At 43.6% G+C, this 26,758-nt stretch overlaps 1 protein-coding gene and 1 pseudogene across 1 annotated transcript in view; one reads left to right on the top strand and one right to left on the bottom strand.

Annotated features, from left to right (window-relative positions):
* Window positions 1-26,758, bottom strand: part of ZNF804B (zinc finger protein 804B) — a 262,914-nt gene that overhangs the window by 96,982 nt on the left and 139,174 nt on the right. The gene's annotated exons all lie outside the window — the stretch shown is intronic.
* LOC136654905 (5S ribosomal RNA) lies at window positions 23,550-23,668 on the top strand (annotated as a pseudogene).

Below are 26,758 nucleotides of genomic sequence, written 5' to 3'. Positions count from 1 at the left end.
AAGCCAAGAGCAGCTTCAGGGATTTGCATCATGGAAATGGCAGGAGGCAGAGGGTAAAACATTCTCTCCCAAAACATTACTTCCTGCTCTTCAGATGAATTCCCTGGGGCTGTTACTCAATAAAACAAGAACTACAGAAGATCCAAATCACAGATCACCTTATTCGTGTGCGTTCTGACCCTAATGCAGGGGTGGCCAACCTGTGGCATGTGTGCCACTCATGGCACATGGATACTTTCTGAGTGGCACTTGCAAAGTTGCCATATATATATATTTTTTTTTTTGAAAAAAAAAACATGTAAAAAACAAAGAAAGCACCACAGTAGTTTATGGTTTACTTGATTTCTTTGCTACTCCTTACACAGCATGCCCTCAAGTTTCTAACACTGCAGTGGGTGCACTCAGGGTGGCAATAACTACTTTGCTTGATTTGCTCTGGTTAGAAAATGGGGAGAAAGTCGGGAAAAGAAAAGTCAGGGAAGAAAATCAATAGGACAGGTGCTAGAGAGCTGCATTCCACTAACTTGTGGGTCACTTGCTTATGCACAAAGACCTGGGAGGGTTATGGAAGGCAGCAGGGGTCAAGTGGGGCAGTGCAGAGATGGCTGCTTAGATCAGCAAAGCCCAGGTGGTCCAGTCAGGTGGAGATGTCATATTTGGAAAAATCATCTGCAAAGAGATCCTGGCTAAGATAATCTTTGAGGACGAGTAAGTGGGCAGGCAGAGGGGGGCAATGAATGCACCTTATATAGACTTTAGAATGGGTTCTGCTGTGCCGGACCAAAGTTCTATGCAGGCCTTTCTGGCTTCATCAGCAGTCAGTATCGTGTCTCTGGAAAGCCCCAAACAGGCAACAGCACTCTAATTGTTTCTTGCTCTGTACCTTTGGGTATTCTGAGATAGCCTGCCCTTGAACTTGGAGGCTCTATTTAGCAATTGTGGTAATCGCTGATTGAGATGTTTAAGGTGGAGTGGCACCTTCAAGATTCTCTACATAAAAAGTGGCACATGGCGTGCTGCAGGTTGGCCATCCCTTCCCTAATGGGTAACAAACTGACTGACCTGCTGACAAAATCAAGGATTTGTTAAAACCAAAAAAGAGTTTTAGAATGCTAAGTTTAAAATATAAATTAATGAAAAATGGTTGGCAACCGTCAGTCTCGAAAGACTATGGTATAAGCCTACAGCACCCAGTATTCCCAGGCGGTCTCCCATCCAAGTACTAACCAGGCCTGACTCTGCTTAGCTTCCGAAATCAGACAAGATCGGGCATGTGCCAATGGGGGGTAACAGTTCCTAGGCCCCAATCCCTTAAAATCTAGCAAATTAAGGGCACAATTCTAAGTGTGCCTTGAGCGGTGAGTGGGAGGCAGGGCCAGGATCCGGCACTTATGCTGGATCCTAGCCCCATTCCCGGGCAGCTTTGGGCTGCTTGGATTTGCGCCACTGATTTAGGTGGCGCGGATCAGAGTAGCCTTTTAGGGCTGCTGTGGCTCTCCCCAGGGTAAAGGGAAAAGCTTCCCCTTGCCTCAGGCTGAGCCACAAGCAGTGCAAAACGTACGCTGGATACAGCGCAGGCCTGCCGGTCTGCCTGTTCCAGCACAAGTTATGACTGCGCTGCAAACTGTGCTAGGCGTGACAGAGCTGCTATCTTAAAACTGTATAAATGATGCTTGCCTTTTTCATAGAATCAAAGTTGGGTTATTCATAGAGCAGGTAAAATATTTGTACCGATTGGGGTTGCAACATTTAATTGATTGAGAAGAGCAGTTAAGTTTGGAAAGCTTTTGATCCATCAGTGGGCTAGTAGAGTTTTTAAAGCATGCAAGGACTTGCAGAAATTGTGGGTGGTTGATGCCATCTTGAAAGAAGCATGCCACAGGATGGCATTCCTCTTGGACAATAAACCGAAGGGAGCCATCCTTATTTGCATGCAAATATATGTGGACTGAATTGATTAACATTCAAAAGACTGTGTGTTTGTGCTACAAGTTTGTACTGGGCTCAGAAACAAGGCTTAGACAAGGGGCAACAACAACATCCAACAGGGGTAATGGTGGAGGGATTTTGAGACTTGAAACGCCTACGTTCTGGTTAGTGTTAGCAAACGTTGTTTTGTATGGATGAACTTATTGCAACCACATCAGTGTTTATTCAAGGACATGTGTGTTTTGCTTTAATACCGAGAGGTCTGTGGCACTTTTCCCCTGAGGAGGCTCAGCTCGTGCCAGTGAGAGATTGTATGAGATTTATGTTGTCAGTTGTTCCTTGACAATTTGCTCCCAGTCTTTGTTTTACCTCAAAAGGATCAAAAGTTTTGTTGATAACAGATGCTTTTTCCTGTCTTCAAATAACACCCAATAGGTCAGACATTTATATATAGACCTTATCTGAACTGTGCCTGCAAGTAACACGGATTGCTGCCCCAGTATTCCATCCGTTTCTGACCCACATACTATACTGCATGTGAAAGTAAACCACTCACACGTGCTGCAAACATATCAGGTGAGCAAATGATTGTAACACATTTATTGTAATCGGTAGCATTTAGAATCTTGTGTTGCACCTTTAGGGCTGTCCCATTTAGGGGGCTAATGGAAGCAGATGCCTTCGGTTCTGGATTAGCAGGGGTGTAAGCCTCAGTCTACCCACCTACCTGCCTCTGCCAATCTGCTTCCTTCTTCCACTTCCTAGATTCAAAACGGAACAGGGGAAATGGAGTCAGAGTGGTCTAGCTGCCCATTCGCCTCCTCTGTTCTTCCTCCATCTTTTATTTTCTAATCCAGGGAACAGAAGGAGAATAAGGAGCAGCAGCAGGTGATGGGCCACTTGGAAAGGTAAGATGCGTCACCTTGGGAGCTGGGAAGTTTTAGGTTGGTTCTGCTTTCTTGTGCCATTACTCCTTTCATGAATCTGACAGGCCAGTCTGTTTCTGAAAGTCATCTTGTGTTATCCAGTGTTGTAACTGCCAGACTCCAGATTCCAATGCTTCCTCTCACTCACCTCCTGGATGAAGATGGATATGGACCTTTGAGGGTCAACCCTATCCAACTTTCTAGTGCTGATGCAGGCATGCCAACAGGGCATGTGCTGCACCCTGAGGTGGGGGGCAGTTACAGATGCCTCCTCAAGGTAAGGGGACATTTGTTAGGGCTGCAACGGCACTGGAAAGTTGGATGGTATTGGGCCCATTGGGTAAGGTTGAGCTGAAATGACTTGTTTTGTGTTCATCTTAGAAAAGCACCTTGAGTTTGGGCAGGTTTGGGACTGTTTTTGTACACATTTACTTTGTCTTGATATTGTTTTTCAAGACACAACATTTTGTAGGGACCCAAACCTATTTGATTGAAGGTGCTATAATTATCAGCTGTGTAAACAAAGTGAAGTGGGGTTCCAGTGCTGGCTCTGGATGTCATTAACTTGCCATAAAAGCACATTTATGGCACCCTCAGAGTAGGGAGTGCAGGCGCCAGGCCAGCGCTGGGCCCAGTGCTTGACAGATACCACCTGGAGCAAGGTAAGAGCTCCAGGTGGTGATAAGGGCTTTTGGGGTGGGTGGAGGCATTCAGGGGTTGGGGGAGGGTGCGGCAGGGGAAGGAACTGGCCTGGGAGAGGAACGGAAATGGCAGCAGCCTCTGCTGGTGTAGCCTATCTTCCCTCCTGTCCTGGGCAGCTTCATCAAATGTGTTACTTTCAGAAAGAAATCCACATTAGAGAATATTTGGTGCAGCCCTATCTTTAAATTCCAAGTTCTACTGAAATTACTGAATTTCAAGCTACTGACATTCCATGTTCTCACTACTCAGACTTTCCTATCCAGTGTCATATGACTCTGATTTTTTTTTTCCGTTCTCCACCAGTAGCACTCAATAGCTGAATTACTGTTTTAGGCTTTAGGCAAAGCAGCCTGAAAGCAGTGAAAACAGCAATGGGTATAAAGAGTTTTAGCTGCTGTAAGACGTGATGGAAAGGGGAAGGGCAGACAATTGACCTTGGCTAGATCTTATCCTAGAATACAGCGCATGTACTTCCTGAATACTTATGCAGTGTTCTCTGTGGTAGCTGTAGATCATTAGAGCGCTGGTGTAGATCAGATGCTACAGCAAGATATGGGCATTCTGAGGCTTTGATTTTGTTTCCTCAGAAAATACAGGAAGAAAGTACACTAGAGAGAAGATGATGGTGTTGACATGAATGGTGCCCCAACTGTCCATCAGATCAGTAATTATGAACAAAAGTTCTGGAGTGAATCAGAAGTTAAATGTAGCAAGGGCATATTTTTGAATAAATCAATGTAGCATAGCTCTTTGATTGACGGGAAAAGATTTCGACAGCTTGTTTCAGTAGAAAACACTAGCTCTGATGTTTTCCTGAAACTTTTTTTTAAAGCCCCACAATTTCTTCAATGATGACAGCTTCGTAAGTTGACAGCTTTATAACAAAGGTAGCCGTTGGTCCAAGTATCTGTCATTGACACAAGGGGATGAAAGTAAATGAGATATGAGAGTCGCCTATTTTTGCATGCAGATTTGGCAGTTTCCAACTTGGACTGGAAAGGCTGCTTTTGAAAAATGTACTGTATTCGTAATTAGCCAAAACTAGAGCTGGAGCGCAGTATATGGCATTAGGAGGACACTTTCATTAATAACTATTTGCAAGTGATTGGCAGGCTCAATTAGTACATGGGCTCAATAGGCACACCACAAAGCACACATTCAGAAGGGCAACCTACACACCAACACTCCAGTTGCTGCTGGTCCAGGCAGACTAACAGATCAGTGCAGGAGACCAAGTAGACTGTGCTCAAATAATGACAGGAGCTTAAAACTCCGACAACTCGCATCTATTTAATAAGGTACTTCCATTGTACTAATTTGCTGACAACAATTGTTAGTTCAACAGCCCAATTCTATCCCCTGCCAGTCCACAGCATGCAGCCATGCCAACAGAGCATGCACTGTATGCTATTGGGGGCGACCAGACACCCAGTGAGAGGTAAGAGGCTTTAGGAAATGAAACCTGCTGGCAGATCACTTGGTCACCTATGGGTCTCCTGGGGACCACACCAGCTATTTTGCTTATGTAAGGACAGGAAGGGGGAAAGTTCAGACTAGAGAGCCACTGCCAGTCAATGCAGACAATACTGAACTAGGTGCACCAACTGCTGATGCAGTAGAAGACAGCTTTAGATGCCCAACTCAGACCACAATCCTAACCAACCTTCCAGCACCGACATAAGGGCAATGCAGCTTTGAGGTAAGGGAACAAACATTGCCCTACCTTGTGGAGATCTCCCTGACTGTTCCCCAACTGCAGGATGCAACACATGCCCCACTGGCACAGCTATGCCAGTGCTGGAACGTTGGTTAGGATTGCACCCTCAGTCTTCTCACTCATGGAAAATCTTCCAGCTGAGGGTCAGGCTTAGGACACTAGCAAGAAGCCAAGAAACTCCTGGCCTGGGTCAGGTCCTTAGCTGAAGCTCAGTTGCTCCTGGCATCAGATACTGAGCTATAATATGCTTGATGCCTCCTAGATTAGGGCCCAATCCTATCCAACTTCCCAGCACTGATGCAGCTGCAAAGCAGCCCCAAGGTAAGGGAACAAGTTCTCCTTACCTTGAGGAGGCGTCTGTGACTGCCCTCTCCCCCACCGTGGGATACAGCTTGCCCTGTTGGCATGGCTGCATCAGTGTTAGAAAGTTGGATAGGATTAAGCCCTTGGTGTTGTCATGGTGAGAAAACTCTAAAATCTCTTTCTGGTAGATGCTGGGGATGAGACAGATGTAATAAGTATACACTTAATTTCCTTTAAGATGGTACTTGCAGGTGACTCAAGCCCTGCTAATTGGGTAAGAGGCACTTTTTCAAGTGGGTGCTCCTTTTTTAGCAGGGGGAGAGTAACTGGCCCACCTCACCCCAGCACTGTCTGTTCTAGTGGCTGTCTGCTGGTATTCATTTGCATCTTTTTAGATTGTGAGCCCTTTTGGGACAGGGAGCCATTTAGTTATTTGATTTTTCTCTGTAAACCGCTTTGTGAACTTCGTTGAAAAGCAGTATATAAATACTGTTAATAATAAATAATAATAATAATTTACAGGTATGGTTGTGCAATGGTATTAGCACTTGTGGTAGTAGTAATGGAATGGTAAAAGCAGCTGGAATCCTAATTTAGAGCCAAATGAATTAAAATGAAATCATACTTGTTTAACTCCAAGTATATACACTACATGGTTATCCTGGAGTCTTTTTTTTTTTTTTTTTGCCATCATATGGAAGATATCTGTATACTACCCAGCATATAATCATTACAGACGGTTGATACTGCTATTAAAAGAATATAGACATTTGTCTTACTTCTTTCTATGGCAAGGCATTAGGAAACGAAACAGGAAATTAGACATTGCAATCTGCATGGCAATTCCAAGCTGCAATGAAATAACTCTTTTCATTGCTGTTCAAATGTAGCATGCAAAATGATTTTTCATGCATCTGTATACAGAATTAATTTATGCTCACACAAGTGAAGGTTTTACAAATTAGCTGCTGCACATTGAAGTACCGTTACAGTATCTATCTACTCTGATTTTACTGAAAAGCTAGAATCTTGAAAACCTTCAAAGGATAGGAAAAGATGTGAAACCATTGAAGTACCGTTACAGTATCTATCTACTCTGATTTTACTGAAAAGCTAGAATCTTGAAAACCTTCAAAGGATAGGAAAAGATGTGAAACCAAACATTGGCTGTACCCACGTGTTTCGCAACACCTGGCTCTGCAGAAGTTCCTAATGGACTGCACTGATGCATTAAAAATATGAGGCGGAGGGAGTTAAATGTGCTGTATAAAGTGCAGAGTTAACTCAATTTTTCATATACTCCTGTTTTCAAAATTATGAAGAACATTAGCTTTACTCTCTAGGCAATGTTGTCTAGCTTGGAAATCAGCAGGATACGGAAAAAAAAACAAGAGTAGTTGTTCTTTTGCAGGTCCAAGGGCTTCCATTAACACTAAGCAATTTCCCCCTATAGTAAGAACATGTAGCTCAGATCTACTTCGTATAACATGGAAACTTCCATACTCTTTGTACCTCAAATCAGATTTCTATTCTGTCCTTTTTAAATCACATTATTTACCAATTATCTGTCGGAGAACTGGAAATGTATATGGCTGAATCTTCTATATTTCAAAATGAATTTTCTTGACCAGGGCTGGTTGAACCCCAACCCAGGAGCTGGATCCAGGGTTCGGCAGAATCCTTCCATGCGGTGAGTGGACCGTTTTGTTCCATCTCTGTGCGGCTGCTCTTCCTGATAGACCTGGGAACCAACGCTCTGGGTAGCCATGTCTGCCCAAATGTCCTGTCACACAGTCTTCTGGGATGCTGGGCAACAAATGTGACTTCTCAGAGCATCCTGGTGCCTAGTTCTACCAAGAAGAGCAGTCACACAGAGGAGGAATGGAAGGTTGCAGTCCAGACAGGGACCACATTTTGGTAGCACCACAGTCACAACTTTGGGCGCCGCTGTTCTTGACCATGATTTCCAGAACACCATTGCTCTGCATCTGTCAATGTTTTGTGTGCAAATTTTGGTATACCCATAAACTTCAGAGCCTGCTGCCTTGCCAATTTTCTGATGCTCTTTAAAATGAGATCCTAAACCTATGGCAGCAGTGACCCCAAATAATGTCTATTGAAATAAGCCAGCTCAATATTTGTGATCCCCTGGCCGACCCTAAAATTTTTGTAACAGTCATGCTTACCTTGTCTAGTTGGAAACACAGCATATGCCCATAGAGCGTTGAAGTGAGCTGCATTTCTAAGGGAAAAACAGCAACTGAAAGCAGTTGAATATCAAAACCTCCCTCTCAAACATACATTTTTATAGTAGCCAAAATGGAACATTTCCACTCCTAGAACATAACAGTATTAGGGTCAGACATACTATTTTCAAATAAAAAATGAGAGGCTTTTGCAAAAGTCTTCAATAGAATAATCTAATCGGCCCTTTAGCAGTACAGGACTTCTTTCAGATCAGAATGGTTTTAGATATTGACTCTGTGGAAACCAGCTTGTATTTTATTCATGCTCCAAAAGAGAAACACAGGTCAAAAGTGAGGTGCCTGAGCTACATATTCTTACTACAGGGGGTGCCTGATGAGATGACTTTAAGGCCTACAAATAAACTGCACTAACACAAAAAGGTATGTCTTGACTGATGACATGATAAAAATGCTGGTTTATTAAGGGGAATTTATTTGCCACCTTTTTCGAACAAATTCTGAAATGCATTGTCCTTGAAATGCACAAGGCTAGTCAAATTACAACTAGGAATGAAGCCTTGGAGAATCTTGAGAAAATAGCTAACACAAAGACACTGTGTTTCTGGTGCTGAGCTAACTTATTACAAATTGTACTACCCCAAGGCTGGAACTAAATGTTACAAGAAGCACAAGGCTGCCACAGTAAATGTCAGCTCCATGTCAGGTTTACCCTTCTGTAACATATAGCACAAATTAGTTCATGTCCTAGCATCGTAAGAACGTAAGAGCATAAGAAGAGCCCTGTTGGATTAGGCCAATGGCCCATCCAGTCCAGCTTCCTATATCTCACAGTGGCCAATCAAATGCCTCAGGGAGCACACAAGACAACAAGAGACCTATACCCTGTTGCACTCCCTTGCAAGAATATACTGAGTATTTTTCTGCAGCCAGTGATGTGAAGCGGTGGAATAGGATTTGCACAGCATAGCAATGCTGGTGCATAGGCTAAGGTCAAGTGTGGCATTGGCCAGGTCAGACAGTGACCAAGGCCCATGCCCAGGAGAAGGTTCAACCTTCTAGGCCAATATCTGAATACCCAGTACTCAGGACAGTGCAGGAGTTTTATATCAGGTCCCCCGGGAACCTGGAACAGACACTGGAGTTGTATGAAATGGTACAGAAGATGAGGAGGGGAACTCTACACAGTGTGGCTACTTTGGGTAGCAGACTGATATTTCTCAGAGCCATGTCTAAGGCAGAGCCTTGCTCAAGCTACTTAGATCTGTGTCTGGATGGGAGTCTGGATGGGAGCCTAACCCCAAGCACACCTTTGTGATAAGATAAAGGAAATCTTTTTCCAGCCTGGGAAAGCCTAGTGTAAAGCTTTAGATAGCCATAAATGGGCATGCACAATTATTTTTAAAATGCTTACCCTAAGTTTCCATCCACCAGGATCAACAGGGTGGTTAAATATGAAACCAGTAATAAAGGTACAGTGGGAGAAAGCTAATTATTAATTATCCCTCATATTTGGCTCTTTATTATCCTTCTCTCTCTTTTTTTTTTCCTTCTGCATGGGAGTCAAGGCAGCACAGGAAGGTACTCCAGCAGCCTCAGACCAGACCTAGTTACTTTCAGCGAGGTGACTCACTGTATCATGTGCCCAAGTGAGGCATCATGCTGTACAAAATCTCAGAAGTGAGGAAGCTCTGTGTTCTGTGTGCCACCACTGAGATGTTCCTCTATCACATAGCCAGCCCCCTGCCTATGAAACATTAAGAGTCACAAAGGAGGGCTTCCAAAGATAACCTGAGTGCACAGGTATATAAGAAGGGATTGTTGTTGATCAGGTATGTGGCTGCCAGGCCACAAATACCCTTTGAACTGACCCAGAAACAAAGTGGGAACCAATGAAATTGGCACAGAATCAAATACTCTGAATGGCACATTCCAGTTAGAATGCTGACTGCCCCATCCTGGACCAGTAATAGTTTCAAATACTCTTCAAAGACAGCACCATATAACCATAATTCAATCTGGATATTACCAAGATATAAACAATGGTAACCAGATCTTTCTTTCCTGGTACTAGAACAAGGGCTATAAAAGACTGTCTTGCGCCAGAGCTAGCACCATTGAATAAAAAGCAGAAGTTCATCACACAAACACCGTCTTCAGTGGTGAGCAGCAGATGGGTGTGCACATGGATTGAAGCCTCTGTGAATCAGGTTTAAGAACCAGCTGTAGAATATAATCATTGCAAAAAGTCCAGATTATTGTTTTAATGTGTGTGGGAGAGTATAAAGAGTATAATATACAGATGGCATCAATTCCTATCCAAACAAACACTGCACAACTCAATCAGCTAGTAATTGAGCTTATCATAAGCAATGCCCATATCTACTACGGTTTGAGGCCATCAATGAAGTGGAACAAGGTGGGTGGGAAGAGAAACCAAATCATTGGTGTCACATCACTTTTTTTCGCAAATGACAAATTGCTAGGGAGCTATAGATCAGCAGCCCTTATGCAATTTCTCTATAATTTTTATTCATTCTTTTTTAAATTCATACAACTTTTTTTGGGGGGTAGGAATCTTGTCTGCGTGATTCCCATGTAAAATATTTCCATATTTTATCCATTTTGAAAGCCTGCTAACCTACAACAATGACAACACACAAGGTTTTTTTGTCTTTGGACCAAGCTGGCAAGCATTGGTACAGCAATTTTAACTCTGCATCGAGCTAGTGCAGACCTCCCTGTGCTTGCTCTGAGAGTCATAAACATGCCATAAAAAATGTTTGCAGCGACTCGGTAGCTGGCTGGGCAGGCAAAAATGCCCGTGCTGGTTCAACAGCGCCAGACCCCTTCCCTGTGCTGGCCAGCACAGGGAAGGTTGCACTGGGCAATGTGGGGAGGGTGGCAGGGAGTTGGGGAGGGGGTGTTTTTGGGCAGGGAGGGTGGAATGGGAATGGATCAGACCCAGGACAAGGCAAGATTGGTGGAGCAGGCTTCCAGTGTATCCTAACCCCTTTCTCAGCTGGCTTGGTGTAAATCTGGGAAGCTTGATAGGAGTGGCTGGGGTTTTACTTGGGGTAAGGGGAAATATATCCCCTTACCCCGAGGTAATCTCCAGCCTGCTCCCAAGCTGCATTGGATGAAGTGCAGGCCATGAGACCTGGTTGCACCAGTGCAGTTTAGGGATTGGGCTGTAAGAATTCAGAGGGATGTTGTGATGGCAGATTAACTAGAGAAGCTTTTCAGCAGATCATGGCCTCGTTGAAGCTGATTTTAGCCAATGTTGAGAAACTGAACACAGTACTTTCCTGAATCTTGTTCTGACTGAGCACTGATTAAGGGAGCGTGAACTGTGAAGAAACAAGCAGTGAGAAAAGAAAAGGTGGGTTTCGAAAGGAAAGGCATCAGAAACCAAAAGCTGTCCATGAAACAATCACTCAGCCAGAAAGCAGGGCTTTGCGGGAACATGTGAGCAGAATAGATAATTTGTTCAATCTGCATCGCTACTGCTGCCTGTCATTTAACTTCCAAACCCATTGACAGCACTTAGAAGTACGGAGAAAAGAAGAGTGAATTAACATATTTAACATCTCATTTTTAGTATTTACCCATACAGTGCAGATTTATGTCACTCGCTAAGTATTTTTTCAATGCCAGCTGCTATTGCGGCCACCACTACCTAGTCATTATTCCTAGGAGCCTTCATTGGCTAATTGCACTCATGAGTATTTAGTATTATTAATAGTCTCATGTGAGCTTCCCGCTCCCCAGAACTCTGCAGCCAGAGTATAGCAGCGATTATACCAATATGACGTGTAGTTGGTCTGTGGAACTCCTTGCCACATGATGTAGTGATGGCATCTGGCCTAGATACCTTTAAAAGGGGATTGGACAAATTTCTGGAGGAAAAAAATCCATCGCGGGTTACAAGCCATGATGTGTAAAATGGACAGTGTCAGCATGCCAGATGCAAGGGAGGGCACCAGGATGCAGGTCTCTTGCTGTCTTGTGTGCTTCCTGGGTATTTGGTGAGACTCTGTGAGATACAGGAAGCTGAACTAGATGGGCCTATGGCCTGATCTGGCAGGGATGTTCTTATGTTCTTATGACATTATCGCCCTCATAGCAGTTTTTCCTGAAGCTTTAGTGGCTTTTTAAGATTTCACCAACTGTGAGCATGAGATGATAACACATTATACTTTAAAAATCACGTACATGCACACACACCTGACATGCATGCAGAAGTCTTATGAAAGTGTGCTTGTGATTCCAGCTCATAGGCTATACTTCAGTTTCAGCCTAGCAAGTGCTCTGCACAGAGGCCAGCCCATCTATAGTCCTGTTTCTCAGGCAACAGAGTATTAAAGTTACTCAATGAAATTATCAGAATTATCATTTAAGCAGGGCTGCCTTTAATTAATATTAAAGGGATCCTTGATTAAGTGGACAATACTTCTGAATAAAAAGGGAATTTTTAATGCAGTTCTTGTAACAACTGGGGATGGCAGGCACCATCTTTGAAAGGCATCTCTCTACTCTAGGAGTGCCTCTTCTTCAAGGACATCTCCTGCAACATAGACACACACCAGCTAAAAACAAGCAAAGAATCTTGCTTTTTGTCTTCAAAATGTTTCATTTTATGCAGACGTATGCAAATATGATAACAAATTAAAGCTCATTTGATGAATTAATTTAATCTAGGGATGGCCCTAGCTTTTAGTAAAAACATGCCATTCCCATTTCTGGATAAAGGAGATGCAAAATCCTTAGCAGACACATGTTGTGTTTAGAAATCTCGGACTTTACGGCACTTGCTCATCATTTCACAGGGCAGGTCACTGCAAGTTCACTCTGTTTTGTGAGCTTTTACCGGATTCACAAAGGCTGAAGATTTTCATGTTGTTGTTTTTTTTAGCCCCCTTTTTTTCTATACCCAGAAACTCAGCCTAAAATGTCCACATCCTTGATCAGTTCCTAAGGATTCCTTGAAACAGGTAATAGATTTAAAAGGAGCACTTCTTCAGGTAATGACTGGGGAATCAAACAAGGTAGTCACTACAAATTATAGTATCTATAAATATCCAGCACTTACATAAAAGAGTAATGCAGCCTGGGAAATCATAGAAGCTATCATTACGAATTGCAGACTATCAATTTCAGCAGTGCTTTTCAAACTGTGTTCCACTGAATCCTAGGACAGGATTGGAAACTTTACAGTAGTCATTCAAGACCTAGATTAGTAATCAGCCTAAAAGCCTGGAAGGCACCTTGCTCACCACTACTGATCTTCCCTGCATGGAAAGCCCCATATGGCCACTGCTGAGTGTATCCCAGGCTGCACTCTCAGTTAACAGGGGAGCAACTTTGACATGCACCAGGACTGTCCAGTAGGGCCATCAGACTGCCATGGGTCCCAGGGGCAGTGACATCACAACATCATGGTGGGCTCTATGAGAGAGAGATTGAGAGATTGGCAACCTTCAGTCTCGAAAGACTATGGTATAAGCCTACAGCACCCGGTATTCCCAGGCTGTCTCCCATTCAAGTACTAACCAGGCCTGAACCTGCTTAGCAGCCAAGATCAGACAAGATCCAGCATATGCAGGTAACAGACTAGCTGCTCTAAGGCACAGTCATTTAGCATGTCAAGAAGGTGATACGGGAAGCCAAGAGAGACTATGAGGAACGCATGGCCAGCAGCATTAAGGGGAATAATAAAAGCTTCTTCAAATAGGTTAGAAGCAGGAAACCTGCCAGAGAAACCTGGATGGTGAGAGAGGGAAGGGGGAGATAAAAAGAGACTTAGAGATGGCAGAGAAATTAAATGAGTTCTTTGCATCTGTCTTCACGGCAGAAGACCTCAGGCAGATACTGCTGCCTGAACGCCCCCCCCCCCCGACCAAGAAATTAAGTCAGAGGTTAAAAGAGAATATGTTTCAGACCTCATTGATAAATTAAAGATCAATGTCACCGGGCCCTGATGGCATCCACCCAAGAGTTATTAAGGAATTGAAGAATGAAGTTGCTGATCTCTTGACAAAAATGTGCAACTTGTCCCTCAAAACGGCTATGGTGCCAGAAGATTGGAGGATAGCAAGTGTCACGCCGATCTTTAAAAAGGGAAAGAGGGGGGACCTGGGAAACTATAGGCCGGTCAGCCTAACATCTATACTGGGTAAGATGGTGGAATGCCTCATCAAAGATAGAATCTCAAAACACATAGATGAACAGGCCTTGCTGAGGGAGAATCAGCATGGCTTCTGTAAGGGTAAGTCTTGCCTCACGAACCTTACAGAATTCTTTGAAAAGATCAACAGGCATGTGGATGCGGGAGAACCCATAGACATTATATATCTGGACTTTCAGAAGGCGTTTGACACAGTCCCTCACCAAAGACTACTAAAAAAACTCCATAGTCAGGGAATTAGAGGACAGGTCTGCTCAGGGATTGAGAACTGGTTGAAGGCCAGGAAACAGAGAGTGGGTGTCAATGAGCAGTTTTCACAATGGAGAGAAGTGAAAAGCGGTGTGCCCCAAGGATCTGTCCTGGGACTGGTGCTTTTCAACCTCTTCATAAATGACCTGGAGACGAGTGAGCAGTGAGGTGGATAAGTTTGCAGACGACACCAAACTTTTCCGAGTGATGAAGACCAGAAGTGATTGTGAGGAGCTCCAGAAGGATCTCTCCAAAATGGTAGAATGGGCAGCAAAATGGCAGATGGGCTTCAATGTCAGTAAGCATAAAGTCATGCACATTGGGGCAAAAAATCAAAACTTCACATATAGGCTAATGGATTCTGAGCTGTCTGTGACAGATCAGGAAAGAGATCCTGGGGTGGTGGTGGACAGCTTGATGAAAGTGTCAACCCAATGTGCAACGGCAGTAAAGAAGGCCATTTCTTTGCTTGGGATCATTAGAAAAGGTATTGAGAACAAAATGGCTAATATTATAATGCCGTTGTACAAATCGATGGTAAGGCCACACCTGGAGTATTGCGTCCAGTTCTGGTCACCACATCTCAAAAAGACATAGTGGAAATGGAAAAGGTGCAAAAGAGAGCGACTAAGATGATTACGGGGCTGGGGCACCTTCCTTATGAGGAAAGGCTATGGCGTTTGGGCCTCTTCAGCCTAGAAAAGAGACGCCTGAGGGGGGACATGATTGAGACATACAAAATTATGCAGGGGATGGACAGAGTGGATAGGGAGATGCTCTTTACACTCTCACATAACACCAGAACCAGGGGACAGCCACTAAAATTGAGTGTTGGGAGAGTTAGAACAGACAAAAGAAAATATTTCTTTACTCAGCGTGTGGTTGGTCTGTGGAACTCCTTGCCACAGGATGTGGTGATGGCATCTGGCCTGGATGCCTTTAAAAGGGGATTGGACAAGTTTCTGGAGGAAAAATCCATTACGGGTTACAAGCCATGATGTGTATGCGCAACCTCCTGATTTTAGAAATGGGCAATGTCAGATGCAAGGGAGGGCGCCAGGATGCAGGTCTCTTGTTATCTGGTGTGCTCCCTGGGGCATTTGGTGGGCCGCTGTGAGATACAGGAAGCTGGACTAGATGGGCCTATGGCTTGATCCAGTGGGGCTGTTCTTATGTTCTAACATCACATGACATCATGACATCACTTCCGGAATCTCCGTAGGGCGGGGCACATGATGTGGCCGTAACTGTCCCTCAGGCTCTGCCCTAGTTATGCCTCTGCTGTCCAGCATCCTTCCTAGACCATGTCCCACAATCCTCTGAAAAGCATATGGCAGACAGGTTGACAAGGGATGTGTTTCCACTCTATAGAGTGAACATGTTTAGAGAATGTACGCAACACATAGATAGCTCTCACCACAAATGCCTGTGGCATCAAGTCCACCTGACAATAGTGACAGCATCTCAACAGGTAACAAGCTAAATTGCACTCCTCAGTTGCGGAACCTGTCCCCTTCATACATTTTACTAATCCTTGGATTGGAGAGGGATAGAATTTGATGCAGCAGTAAAATCTGTGCTTTCAGGATACAAACTGTGTTTACCAATATACATATAATGCTTTAAGATGCTGGAAGCAACATATACATGTTGTTCATGTGTGTATAATGCTTTAAAATACTTGACTGTAAAAGCTATGTGGCCTTTCTCTAGCAACTTCACTGTAAATTCCCACAAAGGTGAAGGAAGACCATGGATGGGGAATTTATTACACTTGCTATGCCATCCTGTATACCATGATTGGCGCAGAACATCATGCACCTAATGCAGCGTGTTAAATGCTTCCCCCTTTACTGGGTGATGTGTCAGTCTCTGTTCCTGTCACTTCTTGGATTGCAAATGAAAGATGGGGTGGAGTAGAAGGAGGGGATCCTCCTCAGCAGGAGAGTGGCAGGCTTGGGTGTTGGGAGATACTCTCTTTTCCTCCATACTTTCTCTTCTACTCCATCCACTTCTTCCTTTTCCAATCCAGGAAGTAGGAGGGAGAAGCAGCAGGAGCATAAACAAGTGGGTGGTTGGAGGAGTGCACTCCCTGCCAATATGCTCCCTGAGATGACCATCTCAATTGGCTTCATGAAAGGGCCGGCCCCACTTACTTGAGACTAGGCCCCACTAAACATAGTGAGACTTCTTCTGAGTAACCATGCATAAGATTGCACCACATGTGCTTCACTGCCTACAGTAGCTAGGGCAGCAGTTTGGACTGGTACTGCTTTCATTTAGAAAAGACATAGGTGCCAAGCCTTTGCTTTGGAAATATATGCTTTTTTATGGTGATTCTACAGGACATTGAATCAGCCGCTGGCAACATGAGCGTACAGCATGCACTTAAAATCTTTGGCTGGTACAGAACCGACAATTTCTGTCTTATCTGTTAAACATAAGAGCAGAAAGTGCAATTTATGGGTACACAAAACAAAATGCAGTTCCTTTGCTATAATTTTCAGAAGAGCTGAGCTGGCTGGAAATGTAAATTTACTACCAGGGGTACCAATTATGGCTTCAGAACATTATCTTCTGAGTAGACTCCAAGACAAAGGAAGTAAATGGACAAGCATACCACAATAAGAGAAACAGCTGGTTTTCCTAGCACAAACTGGATGACACATTCCACAAGAGAGTTCTTGGATGGTAATAATTTATTATAACTAATGAATTTTTAAAGACAGATGCTTCATTTTTTGTTTACATCAGGATTTTTTTTATACTTCTACAATGTTTTAAAAAATTTATTCAGACTCATGCACATCCCTCTGTCCAGAGACACACAAATTCTCAGAATATCCTTTTCTATTATATTTAATGATAAGTGTTATTACATGTTTTAGCACAAGACAAAAAATATCAATATATAAGGAATGTCAAAATGAAAAATCAAAAGCATATTGCAAACCTGTCATATCTCAAAAATAATCTTCAATTGGATGTTGCGTATAGAATTACTATTATATACTCTGATAAATGACAAATAGTTCACAGATCTTCCAGAACAAGTTTGCTGATTATAGGGCTTCCTTCTATGTCTGTATGATGCAGATTAATTGATTCAAAATCATTACATTTCCTATCATACTTATCCACCTTCACATAGGGGACTTTTTCCCCGAAAATGTCATACTGACATATCTGCTTGCCAGTTCTAGCCCCAGCACAAGCTCCAGCTTTCAAAGGGCCCAACATAAACTCAATTGCAGACCTCGCCCCTGGGCCACCCAGGGGCACAGGACTGCAAAATGCTGCCTCCCACCAGAGAGGAGACTAACCTCCATTACAGATCCTCACACATCCAATGAAAACCGTAAACACATTTGATTGCCCTCCAGAATGAGAGAAGAGCACTCTCTCGTTGGTCACATATATTTGCCCATGGCCATGAAAGGCTCCATTCACACTGGACAGCAGACATAGCTTTGTATGAACGCAAAGAAATGTCATGTTCAACTGAGCAAATATTAAAAACCATGTCTGAAGCACTACTGAACATCTGCATTGCTGAATGACTACAATTTAAAATAACACACTAAAAATATCAAAACAATCTTTACTGTCATTGGCATCCTTCAGTCTCAGAGGACTATGGTATCGTGCTCTGATACCTTTATCTAGTATCTAGTATCTTTCAAGTACTCAAGTACTAGTATCTTTAAAGTATCTAGTATCTTTAGATACCTAGTATCTTTAAAGTACTCAATTACACTAATGCCTAGGGTAGATTAAAGTATATGGTTGAAATATACTAGAGTCAGGTGTACTGGTCTGGACTAGACAGTCCAGGTTCAAATCTCTGCTCAGCCATGAAGCTTCCTGGATGACCTTGAGCCAGACACTATCAACCTAACCTACCTCACAAGGTTGTTGTGAGGACAAAATGAGGGATCTGTGTATGCTAACCCAAGATCCTTGAAGGAAGGGCCTATACATACGTACATAGTTAGATAACACTTAACTAGCCCTGATCGATGCTTTAATTTATTAATAAATAGGAAGTGGGAAGCCACAAAATGGAACAAAACCATGGCGAATGATCGGAAAGCTTTTTTACTCTGTCCCTGCCATGGTTTTGATCCTGATTGCATCCCCCTCAAAATGCAATTTTAAAAGAAAAAAAGCCTTCTACAGACATTTAGTAGAGGTTTTTGCATTGAAAAGTGCATGGAGGGAGCAAAATGATTAAAGCCCCCATGTCTTCGCTGCAGTTTTGCCCTGTTTTGTCACCCCTCCGCTTCCTATTTATAATTGAATCAAAGCCCCAATCGGGGAAGTTAAGTACACATTTATCTTGACAGTAAACTGGAAAACAGCCCAATCCTTTGATCAGGCTATGCTGGAACCTCCAGCACCAGTAAGTCAGAAGCAGGGGCAGGCTGTAGGTAGGGAGGGGAAGGGGGTGGGAGGATGGAGGTGTTACTGGTTAGGAAGAAACCAGGGTGGGGAGGAGATAGGAGGGGTGTATCTGGCAGCAATGGTACACACCAAAGCTTATCCCCTTTATTTTAAACTTCCCTGCCCCTTTTCTGTCCTCGATTATACACCACCAAAATAGGTGACATATATTCAAGGCAGCCTCAGGGCTTACATGAACATAAGTAAAAATATTTTTTTACTTACCTCTCATTTGCCCTCACATTGCCCCTCCTGTTTGGTGCAGCTGTATCAGTACTGATGATGGGGAACAGGATTGAGGTCCAACTGATATGTTTGGTGTGTTTTTTTTTTAATGTCTCCATTAGTTTCATTTTTTAAATGCCCTTGCTGTTATAGTATTATGTTATAGTGTTATTTTTGTGGCTTAAACTCGAGACAAATACAATTGAACTAAAGTGCAAAAATGTAATATATACTATCTTTGACAGAGAGAATTCAAGAGAGTTTTTGAGTGTTTTGGTTTGCTGGTGATGAAAAGGCAACTGTCTTCTTGGAAAGAAAAACTAGAAACAAGAAGCTTTTATTGATTGTAGGTCTCTGCCATCCTTTTGAGTGTTGGACATTGCAATTAAATAGCCCACTTCTTTTGATCTGTTGCTCCTCTATCAAGGTTCTTTCAGTTAGGATTTGTGAACTACAGAAGGTCAGTATTATTAGGTACAGGTTGGGCATCCCTTATCCAGAATTCCAAAATATGGAATGCTTTTGCACGCCAACCTGACTTTTTAAAAACTTTTTTGCCTAAAGAAATAAAATCACAACTGTGTTTCATGTACAAACCTTGTTTCAGGCACAAAATTATTAAAAATATTGTATAATATTACCTTCAGGCTATGTGTATAAGGGGTATATGAAACAAATGAATTTTATGGGCCCCATCTCCAAGATCTCTCATTATGTATTCCAAAATACTGGAAAATCCAATATCCAAAATGTTTCTGGTTCCAAGCACTTTGGATAAGGGATGTTCCTTCAACCTATTTTATATTACATCCTTTTCCCTGTCATTAATCAACGTTAAAAATAGAGCTGGCTCTTTTGAAAACTCAGAGGTAGACACCATTTAGCTTCATTCATAAAGTCCTCTTATACCTACCCTTAACCATAAATTTCTAGGTGAAGTATTAAAAGATAGTTTTAAGATGTTTTATTCCCTCAAATAGACATTTTGGGCCAGCCTGTTTTGGAAGGAAAAGCCCCTCTACTGCCATGGCTGAACATAAGGGAATCAAAATGGTTGGCAACCTTCAGTCTTGAAAGACTATGGTATAAGCCTACAGTACCTGGTATTCCCAGGAGGTCTCCCATCCAAGTACTAACCACGCCTGACCCTGCTTAGCTTCTGAGATCAGACAAGATCAGGCATGTGCAGAATAACACCACAGCTTGAGAAACTTACATAAAGCATCATCCATCATTCAAACATGACAAGCGAACAATGGAATTGCCTCACACTGAGTCCTTTGGTCCATCTACCTCAGTGACACAAACAGCCCAATCCTATCCAAACCTGCCCTGCTAATACAGCCATGGCACTGGATACCTGCTACACCCTGCAGGGGGAAGCAGTCACTGAGGTCTCCTCAAAGTAAGGGAACAATTGTTCCCTTGTCTTAGGGTAAGTCTAGCAATATTTCTAGCCCAAGCCTGAGTGGATCCAGATGGGTGGATTGAGGCTAAGAAGGGGAATAGGCTATTGGTGGAGCTGCTGCTGGTGGTAATTGACCTCTTCTGGACCTGACTTCTTGACACACCCCTATCCCTGCCCCAGTTCCCACCCCATTCCGTTCCCGGGCCAACTTACAGGTGCTGGGGATCTTGCAGAGGCTGTTGTCACCTGGCTGCAACCACTCACTGCGGTAGTGCCCAGACTGCACTCTATGGTGCATCACATTTTGCTCTTTCCACAGCTCTCCATTCCATCCACATTTTGTAATTAATATTATCCCCCCCCCCACTGCATTACTAATGTGCATGAGCAATCATGCACAGTAAATCACTGGTCAATTATTATTTTTTTTCAGCATGTCGTAATGTGCACCATTGTGTTGGTGGCCTCTTAAAGCATGATGGGGCTGTTAGCCCTGACTATCTAGTTCCCCGGTCAAAATTCACTCCAACTTTTTTGCTAGTTTCCTATTCTAATCCTTCTCCAGCTTGTTAGCGCTCATCTAGCACCCTGGAGAGCTCATCTGGCTGTAATCCCTTTCCAATTGCTCCTGCTCAACATAGATTACTCTCGCCATCACTCTAACAAGCTGGTCAGAGCTTTAAATAAAATTGTGTGCACTAAGGAGCAATTCTGCCATCCTGAACAGCCTTTGATTTTTTGGTAAAGAGAAGGATATGCACGTATGTACAATAGTTGGGCCAGGACAAGAGGTGGTGCGCTAAATGCCACTTCTGGTTATCTAGTGGTGCATCAGCTGCCATCTCCACTGAATGGAGCAGCAGAGGAAGTGTGGAGAAAAGCAGACTCATGGGCTAGAATGTCATAGAGCACCATGGAACAAAACCAGACAATTTTAAATCTGCCTTTAAATCTTTTTTAAAAACCAGAAATTTTTTAACTCTGCCTTTTAAACCAGAGATTGTGGGCTTTAAACCATTCATGCGGACCATTAACTACCGGGGCCAGCCTTTGGAGCTGTGGGGCTCAATTTTAAAACCTTATGCAGGACCCCAGGACAGGCATCACCCACCTGCTGCAGGCACCCTATTGACAATGACAAGCAGTGAGCCTGGGACCAGTGGCGCCTGGTGCAAAACACAGCACCCAGAAGTAGGTTGTTGGTGACATGATGATGTCATCCCCTCACTGCCAAGTGCTTCTAGAGTGCCTGATTTGAGGCCAATTAGAGCCAGAGGGGGGAAGGAGGGTCCTCAAGCTGTAGAGGCCAGCTCATGGTGCTGACCTCGCGACGCCTCTGCATTGAGGCACACCTGTGAAGTGCTGGAGTGATCCATTCCTCTCCCTAGCATGGGGAGACTCCCTCAGGCATGGGGCCCAACTGGTCTAAAGCCGGCTCGGATAACTACAAACTTTTTGCGCAGACTTTTTGCACAGGGAGTCTCTCTCTACAAATACAGCAGTTATCTTTGCACTGTACTTCTCATCCTGGGGGGCAGTGCTCACAGGCACACTCTCTAACCATGCTGTCAGCTACACAGTTTACACACATACACACACACCTGGCAGAAGCCCTGTTTTCCCCACGTCTGGCTTTTTAAAGGGGAAAATACATCCCAGGGAGAGAGAAGAGGCAGGGGAGCAATCACACTTTGCAGGCATGGCTCTGTCGTTACTTGGGGGAGAAAGCCCCACTGAATGACTGGTTGCAGTGGGACTACTTCTGAGTAGAGCTGCAAGGATTGGGTCATCTTGGTAAGCCTCGCAGCTGCTGCTCATGACCATCCTCCTCCCTCTCACTGCTTCTGTCCCAGCTCTCTCACTCACTCCCACCCCTCCTGCCCTATATGGATGGGGAGTGTTCTCTCTCTCTCTCTCTCTCTCTCTCTGGCAGCAGCCCAGTTTTTCCACTTTTTAAGGAGGGGCTTTGTAAGGGGGGGCGACTCGATTCAAGTCCATTAGAGTCACTAAAGGGTGACTCGGAGACTCAGAAAGTTTGAGTTGTTGTCAAGTCTTGGGGGACAGTGATTCGGTGACTTGACTCGAGTCCAGCTATGCTGGGTTGTCCCAACACTGGCTGCAATCCTATGCTCATGTACATAGCAGTAAGTTCCATTGGGTGATCTGGGTGAGCTTTACTTCTGAATAAACCAGCATAAGAGTGCACAGCATGTATGTCAGACATCTACCTAAGTATTATGCAAAATCATGGTATGTGCTTAATGATGCTTTCTTTGTTCTTCAGAGACTGAATCCTCATAGAGAAACAGATTTATATGCTAAAATACAAGCATTTGTGGCTGAAATCTGCACTGCACTTCCTATTTGCAACTTATATTGCTCTCCCCGAAATGATTTGCAAAGAATATTCTAAATGGTTTAAATTTATTGAGTCCTTTTCCTAACTTGCAGGTTGCTATAAAAATGCCTTTTTCATTTCAGTGTGCAAACCGCTCCCCCTCCCCATCTATGGAAGAGTTTCAGCCCAAGAGAGGAAAGAGCAATAAAACCTCTTTGATTACATCCACTTATTTTATTTGATAGATTAAATGGGCCAAAGCATTCTACTTTGGAGATTAAGAAATAAAGCTCAAAGCAGTGGCAAGAACATCACATTTTATCTCTTGAATAAAGATCCTTTTACACCAGTTTTGGGGCCTGATATGCAATGTTTTCCATAGGCACCATGACAAAGAAAACCTAATAAAAAATGACAAATTAATGAAGCGTGTGACTTCTTTTTACAGTTATGAGGAACAAATTGTGTCCTTGGCTTCTGATAGGCAAATACAAGAGATGTAGTGCTCTGACAGCTTACTTAATACAAAAACGATTCATTCTATTATTTTACAAGTAAAATCCTTATCTTGCACACTGTCATTATGTTTCATTCATTTCAATTATTTTTTAACATAGCTCAATAGAAATATTTTTGTTCTTCTTTTGAAAAGCGTCTATTGAGATTCTTTCATGTTCGTTTTAAAGTTATTTGTCAAAATGCTATTTGAAATTACTTTAATAGACCTGATTTATTTAGCTCCTTATAATTAATGGCTTCAATCTCAGGGATGCTTCCTCTATTGGAAAGTCTCTTCCATGCACCACAGAAAGAATGGTGCATGAGAAGAGTGGCCTAAAATATTCATCTGATTGTGCTACCTCTTGTGTAAATTACTACACAAGCTTTTTTCAAGGCCAGTATACCTTAGATGCCTGGACATCCAGAAGAATTACCCTGCACATGCCCGATCTTGTCTGATCTCGGAAGCTAAGCAGGGTCAGGCCTGGTTAGTACTTGGATGGGAGACCGCCTGGGAATACCGGGTGCTGTAGGCTTATACCATAGTCTTTCGAGACTGAAGGTTGCCAACCAATCTGATATGGAAAGATGCTTAAAAAGGTCCAGGAGAATCAACGGAGGTCATACTTCCCTGCCATTTCCCCCACATAGGTCATCCATCAGGACAACCGATTCTATTTCCAAACCCAGCCTGAAAGCAGATCGAAATGGTTCATGATAATCAATCTCATCCGAGAAGGTTTGTGGCCCAATCCTATTCGGGGCTTGTTCCACCAGAATACTTGTTCCAGCAGCATAAAGCCCTTTACAGATGTTGCAAAAGGTGACATGCCAACAGCATAAACAGCTCACCACCACAAGCAGTGAGCAGCCGGTTCCATACACCTGCGGGCTAAGGATGCCAGCTGGTGCTGATAAGTCAGGGCAGGGGAATGGAAGGAAGGTGGGGGCAGAACAGGCAGAATGGGGCACTGATGGAGCAGGGATGTGGGTGAATCAGGGTCAGGAAGGAGCAGTATCTGTGGCAATGGTGCTTACAGATATGCTATCCCGCATCCTGGCCTCGATCCCCCAACCCAGGTCCACACAGACTTGTGCCAGCTATAGAGCTAGCGCGGGTCCAGGAGCATGGGCTTACCCCAAGGCAAGAGAACAAATGTTCCCTTACCCCCCAGAAAGTGTACAGAGGCCAAAACAACCCCACAGGATACAGCGCATGCTATTTTGGCATAGCTGCATTGCCACATGTGGAGCAGTGGCAGACATACACTGTCCTTCTCCCAGGACAAAGGTTCATGATGCTCCCCATGAGATGATTTAGCCCCCCCACATATGAAGCTGCCCCCTACCTTCTAAGTGCAATGCGGCCTCGCACAACTGTAAGACCAGCTGGGGAAGCCTTCTGAAGCTTCCCTGTGGTCTTAAATTGTAGTTCCGGAAAGCAGAGTTTCCAACCATGTCAGGAGCCTCAATGAGGCTTCCCATGCAGTTCTAGAGTCGTGTGAACCCAGTGCCTGGGGCATTTGCCCCATCTGCACAGCGCTAGGTCTGCTGCTGATGGGGGGTTAAGTAGGATTGGGCGATTGGAGTTTAAACACCATGTGGTTGAGCACTTTGCTCAAAAAGGAGATGTTCACCATTGGGCAGTAATTATTAAGACCACAGGGAGAGAGGGATCATAGGGATTAGGATCATAGGGAAGAGGTACTACGATGGTACTACGATGGCACTATAACCACCATCAGCACAGATGGTATGTGCCCCTCCTATTACTGCCCCTACCCCTCTGCCTAATTGCAACTTCACTGATCAAACCAGCCAGAATGGGTAAGGATCAAGTGCGCAAGTGATTAGGTGTACAGATCCAAGTATTCTATCCACATCCCCACGCTGAACACACTGATATGAATTTAATAAGAGCTGATGACTGGGAGCAGATTCTGGAAGCCCTCAAGGAAACCACTGCATCATTGGAGTCTAAATTGAATCAGGGCAAGAGATGTTGTAAGCAAAGTGACTAGCAAATTGGTCACAGCAGATGTCTGAGGGCTCTACATGCTCTCCCTGGGGCCAAGATGTAAAGCGGATCTGCTGGACAGTATTGAGTTGACACAACGGTGGCAGAGAAAACAGCTTTCTTCATCACCATCTGTGCTACTGAGTAAGCCCCAAGCCTGTGTTATGCTGTCTTCATCCAAAGATTTTCTCCAGTTGCACTCCAGCCACAATCCCTCCTGGTTCATCTCCTTCAGCTCCAAGGAAAGCCACGGAGCTAATTTAGCTCTATGGAGGGGAAGAGGGCATCTAGGAGTGACTAGGGTCTGTATTCCACAGCTGGACCAAGGCATCAAGAGGACTGACAGCGATGGATGAATTTGGAACACTGCCAATAATTAGAAATATGCAAATATGCAAATAATGCAAATATGGCTGAACTAGCACTTCTGACAGACCCACTTGGAATCATTAGAGCCAGGTAGATCCCACATACGCTCAGTTTACCTTCCTCTCTTCACTTAGAATTTAATTTTATTCCCCCACCCCCAACATTTCAATGAGTACGTGGTTGTGAAGGGAGCCAAAGTGATCCACAACAAGCTATGAACCGACCCACACCAAGACCATTTGACTCATCAGTCCTGTTGTTTCATGTAAAGCATATCTCCGTGCCACTACCTTGCTGCTGCATCTTCTTTTCCCTTGGCTTGCCTTTAAAAGGGTGATAAAGCCAAGCTTCATTTTAAAGCCAGTAATTATCTCCTAATGGTGGGCACTCTGTCACATTAGCTGTAGCAGCCATCTCAGAGAAAACTTTGATGTGATTTGCCCAACTATTAACACCATTAGACGAAACTTGAAATTGATTTATTTTACCCACTGCATTAACCTTCCCTGGCAGACTCATCCCTTTCTTATACAGGGCGTGACAAATGCACCTTGGAGTCTGAACGATTTTTGTTTTTACAAAATGGACTGTAAAAGTCAGCTCACTACAAGCTACACATTGCTGTAAGGATCACAGGAAGACATCTTCCCCCTCCCCCAATCTTTACTATTGTAAGCTAAATTAAGGCTTTGACATGGAGTCCTGATGGAGTCACATTTAGGAAGGAGAAAAAGATCCTCCTTTTGCAGGCTTATGGGACCCATAAGCAAAACTATAATATTTGTGAGACAACATTGCTCTGTATGATTTAATAAAGTTTACTTAAAACTCTGATATGTTCCATTTCCTTATTAGCTCAAAATCTTTATTGTCAGAAAAAAATTCTGTAGTTTTTTGTTTCGGTCAAATGGGATTTTTAAAACCAGGACATACCTTTGCATTAAACTCTAAATGAAATTATTTTCATTTAGAACCAGGGGACCTCCACTAACCAGAACCAGGGGACATCCACTAAAATTGAGTGTTGGAAGAGTTAGAACAGACAAGAGAAAATATTTCTTTACTCAGCGTGTGGTTGGTCTGTGGAACTCCTTGCCATAGGATGTGGTGACGGCATCTGGCCTGGACACCTTTAAAAGGGGATTGGACAAGTTTTTGAAGGAAAAATCCATTACAGGGTACAAGCCATGATGTGTATGCGCAACCTCCTGATTTTAGAAATGGGTTATGTCAGAAGGCC

Source organism: Tiliqua scincoides, chromosome 5, assembly GCF_035046505.1.
Source record: "Tiliqua scincoides isolate rTilSci1 chromosome 5, rTilSci1.hap2, whole genome shotgun sequence".
NCBI classification, from domain to species: domain Eukaryota; kingdom Metazoa; phylum Chordata; class Lepidosauria; order Squamata; family Scincidae; genus Tiliqua; species Tiliqua scincoides.
Note: the sequence above shows the minus strand (reverse complement) of the source record. Positions and strands in the feature narration are given on the sequence as shown.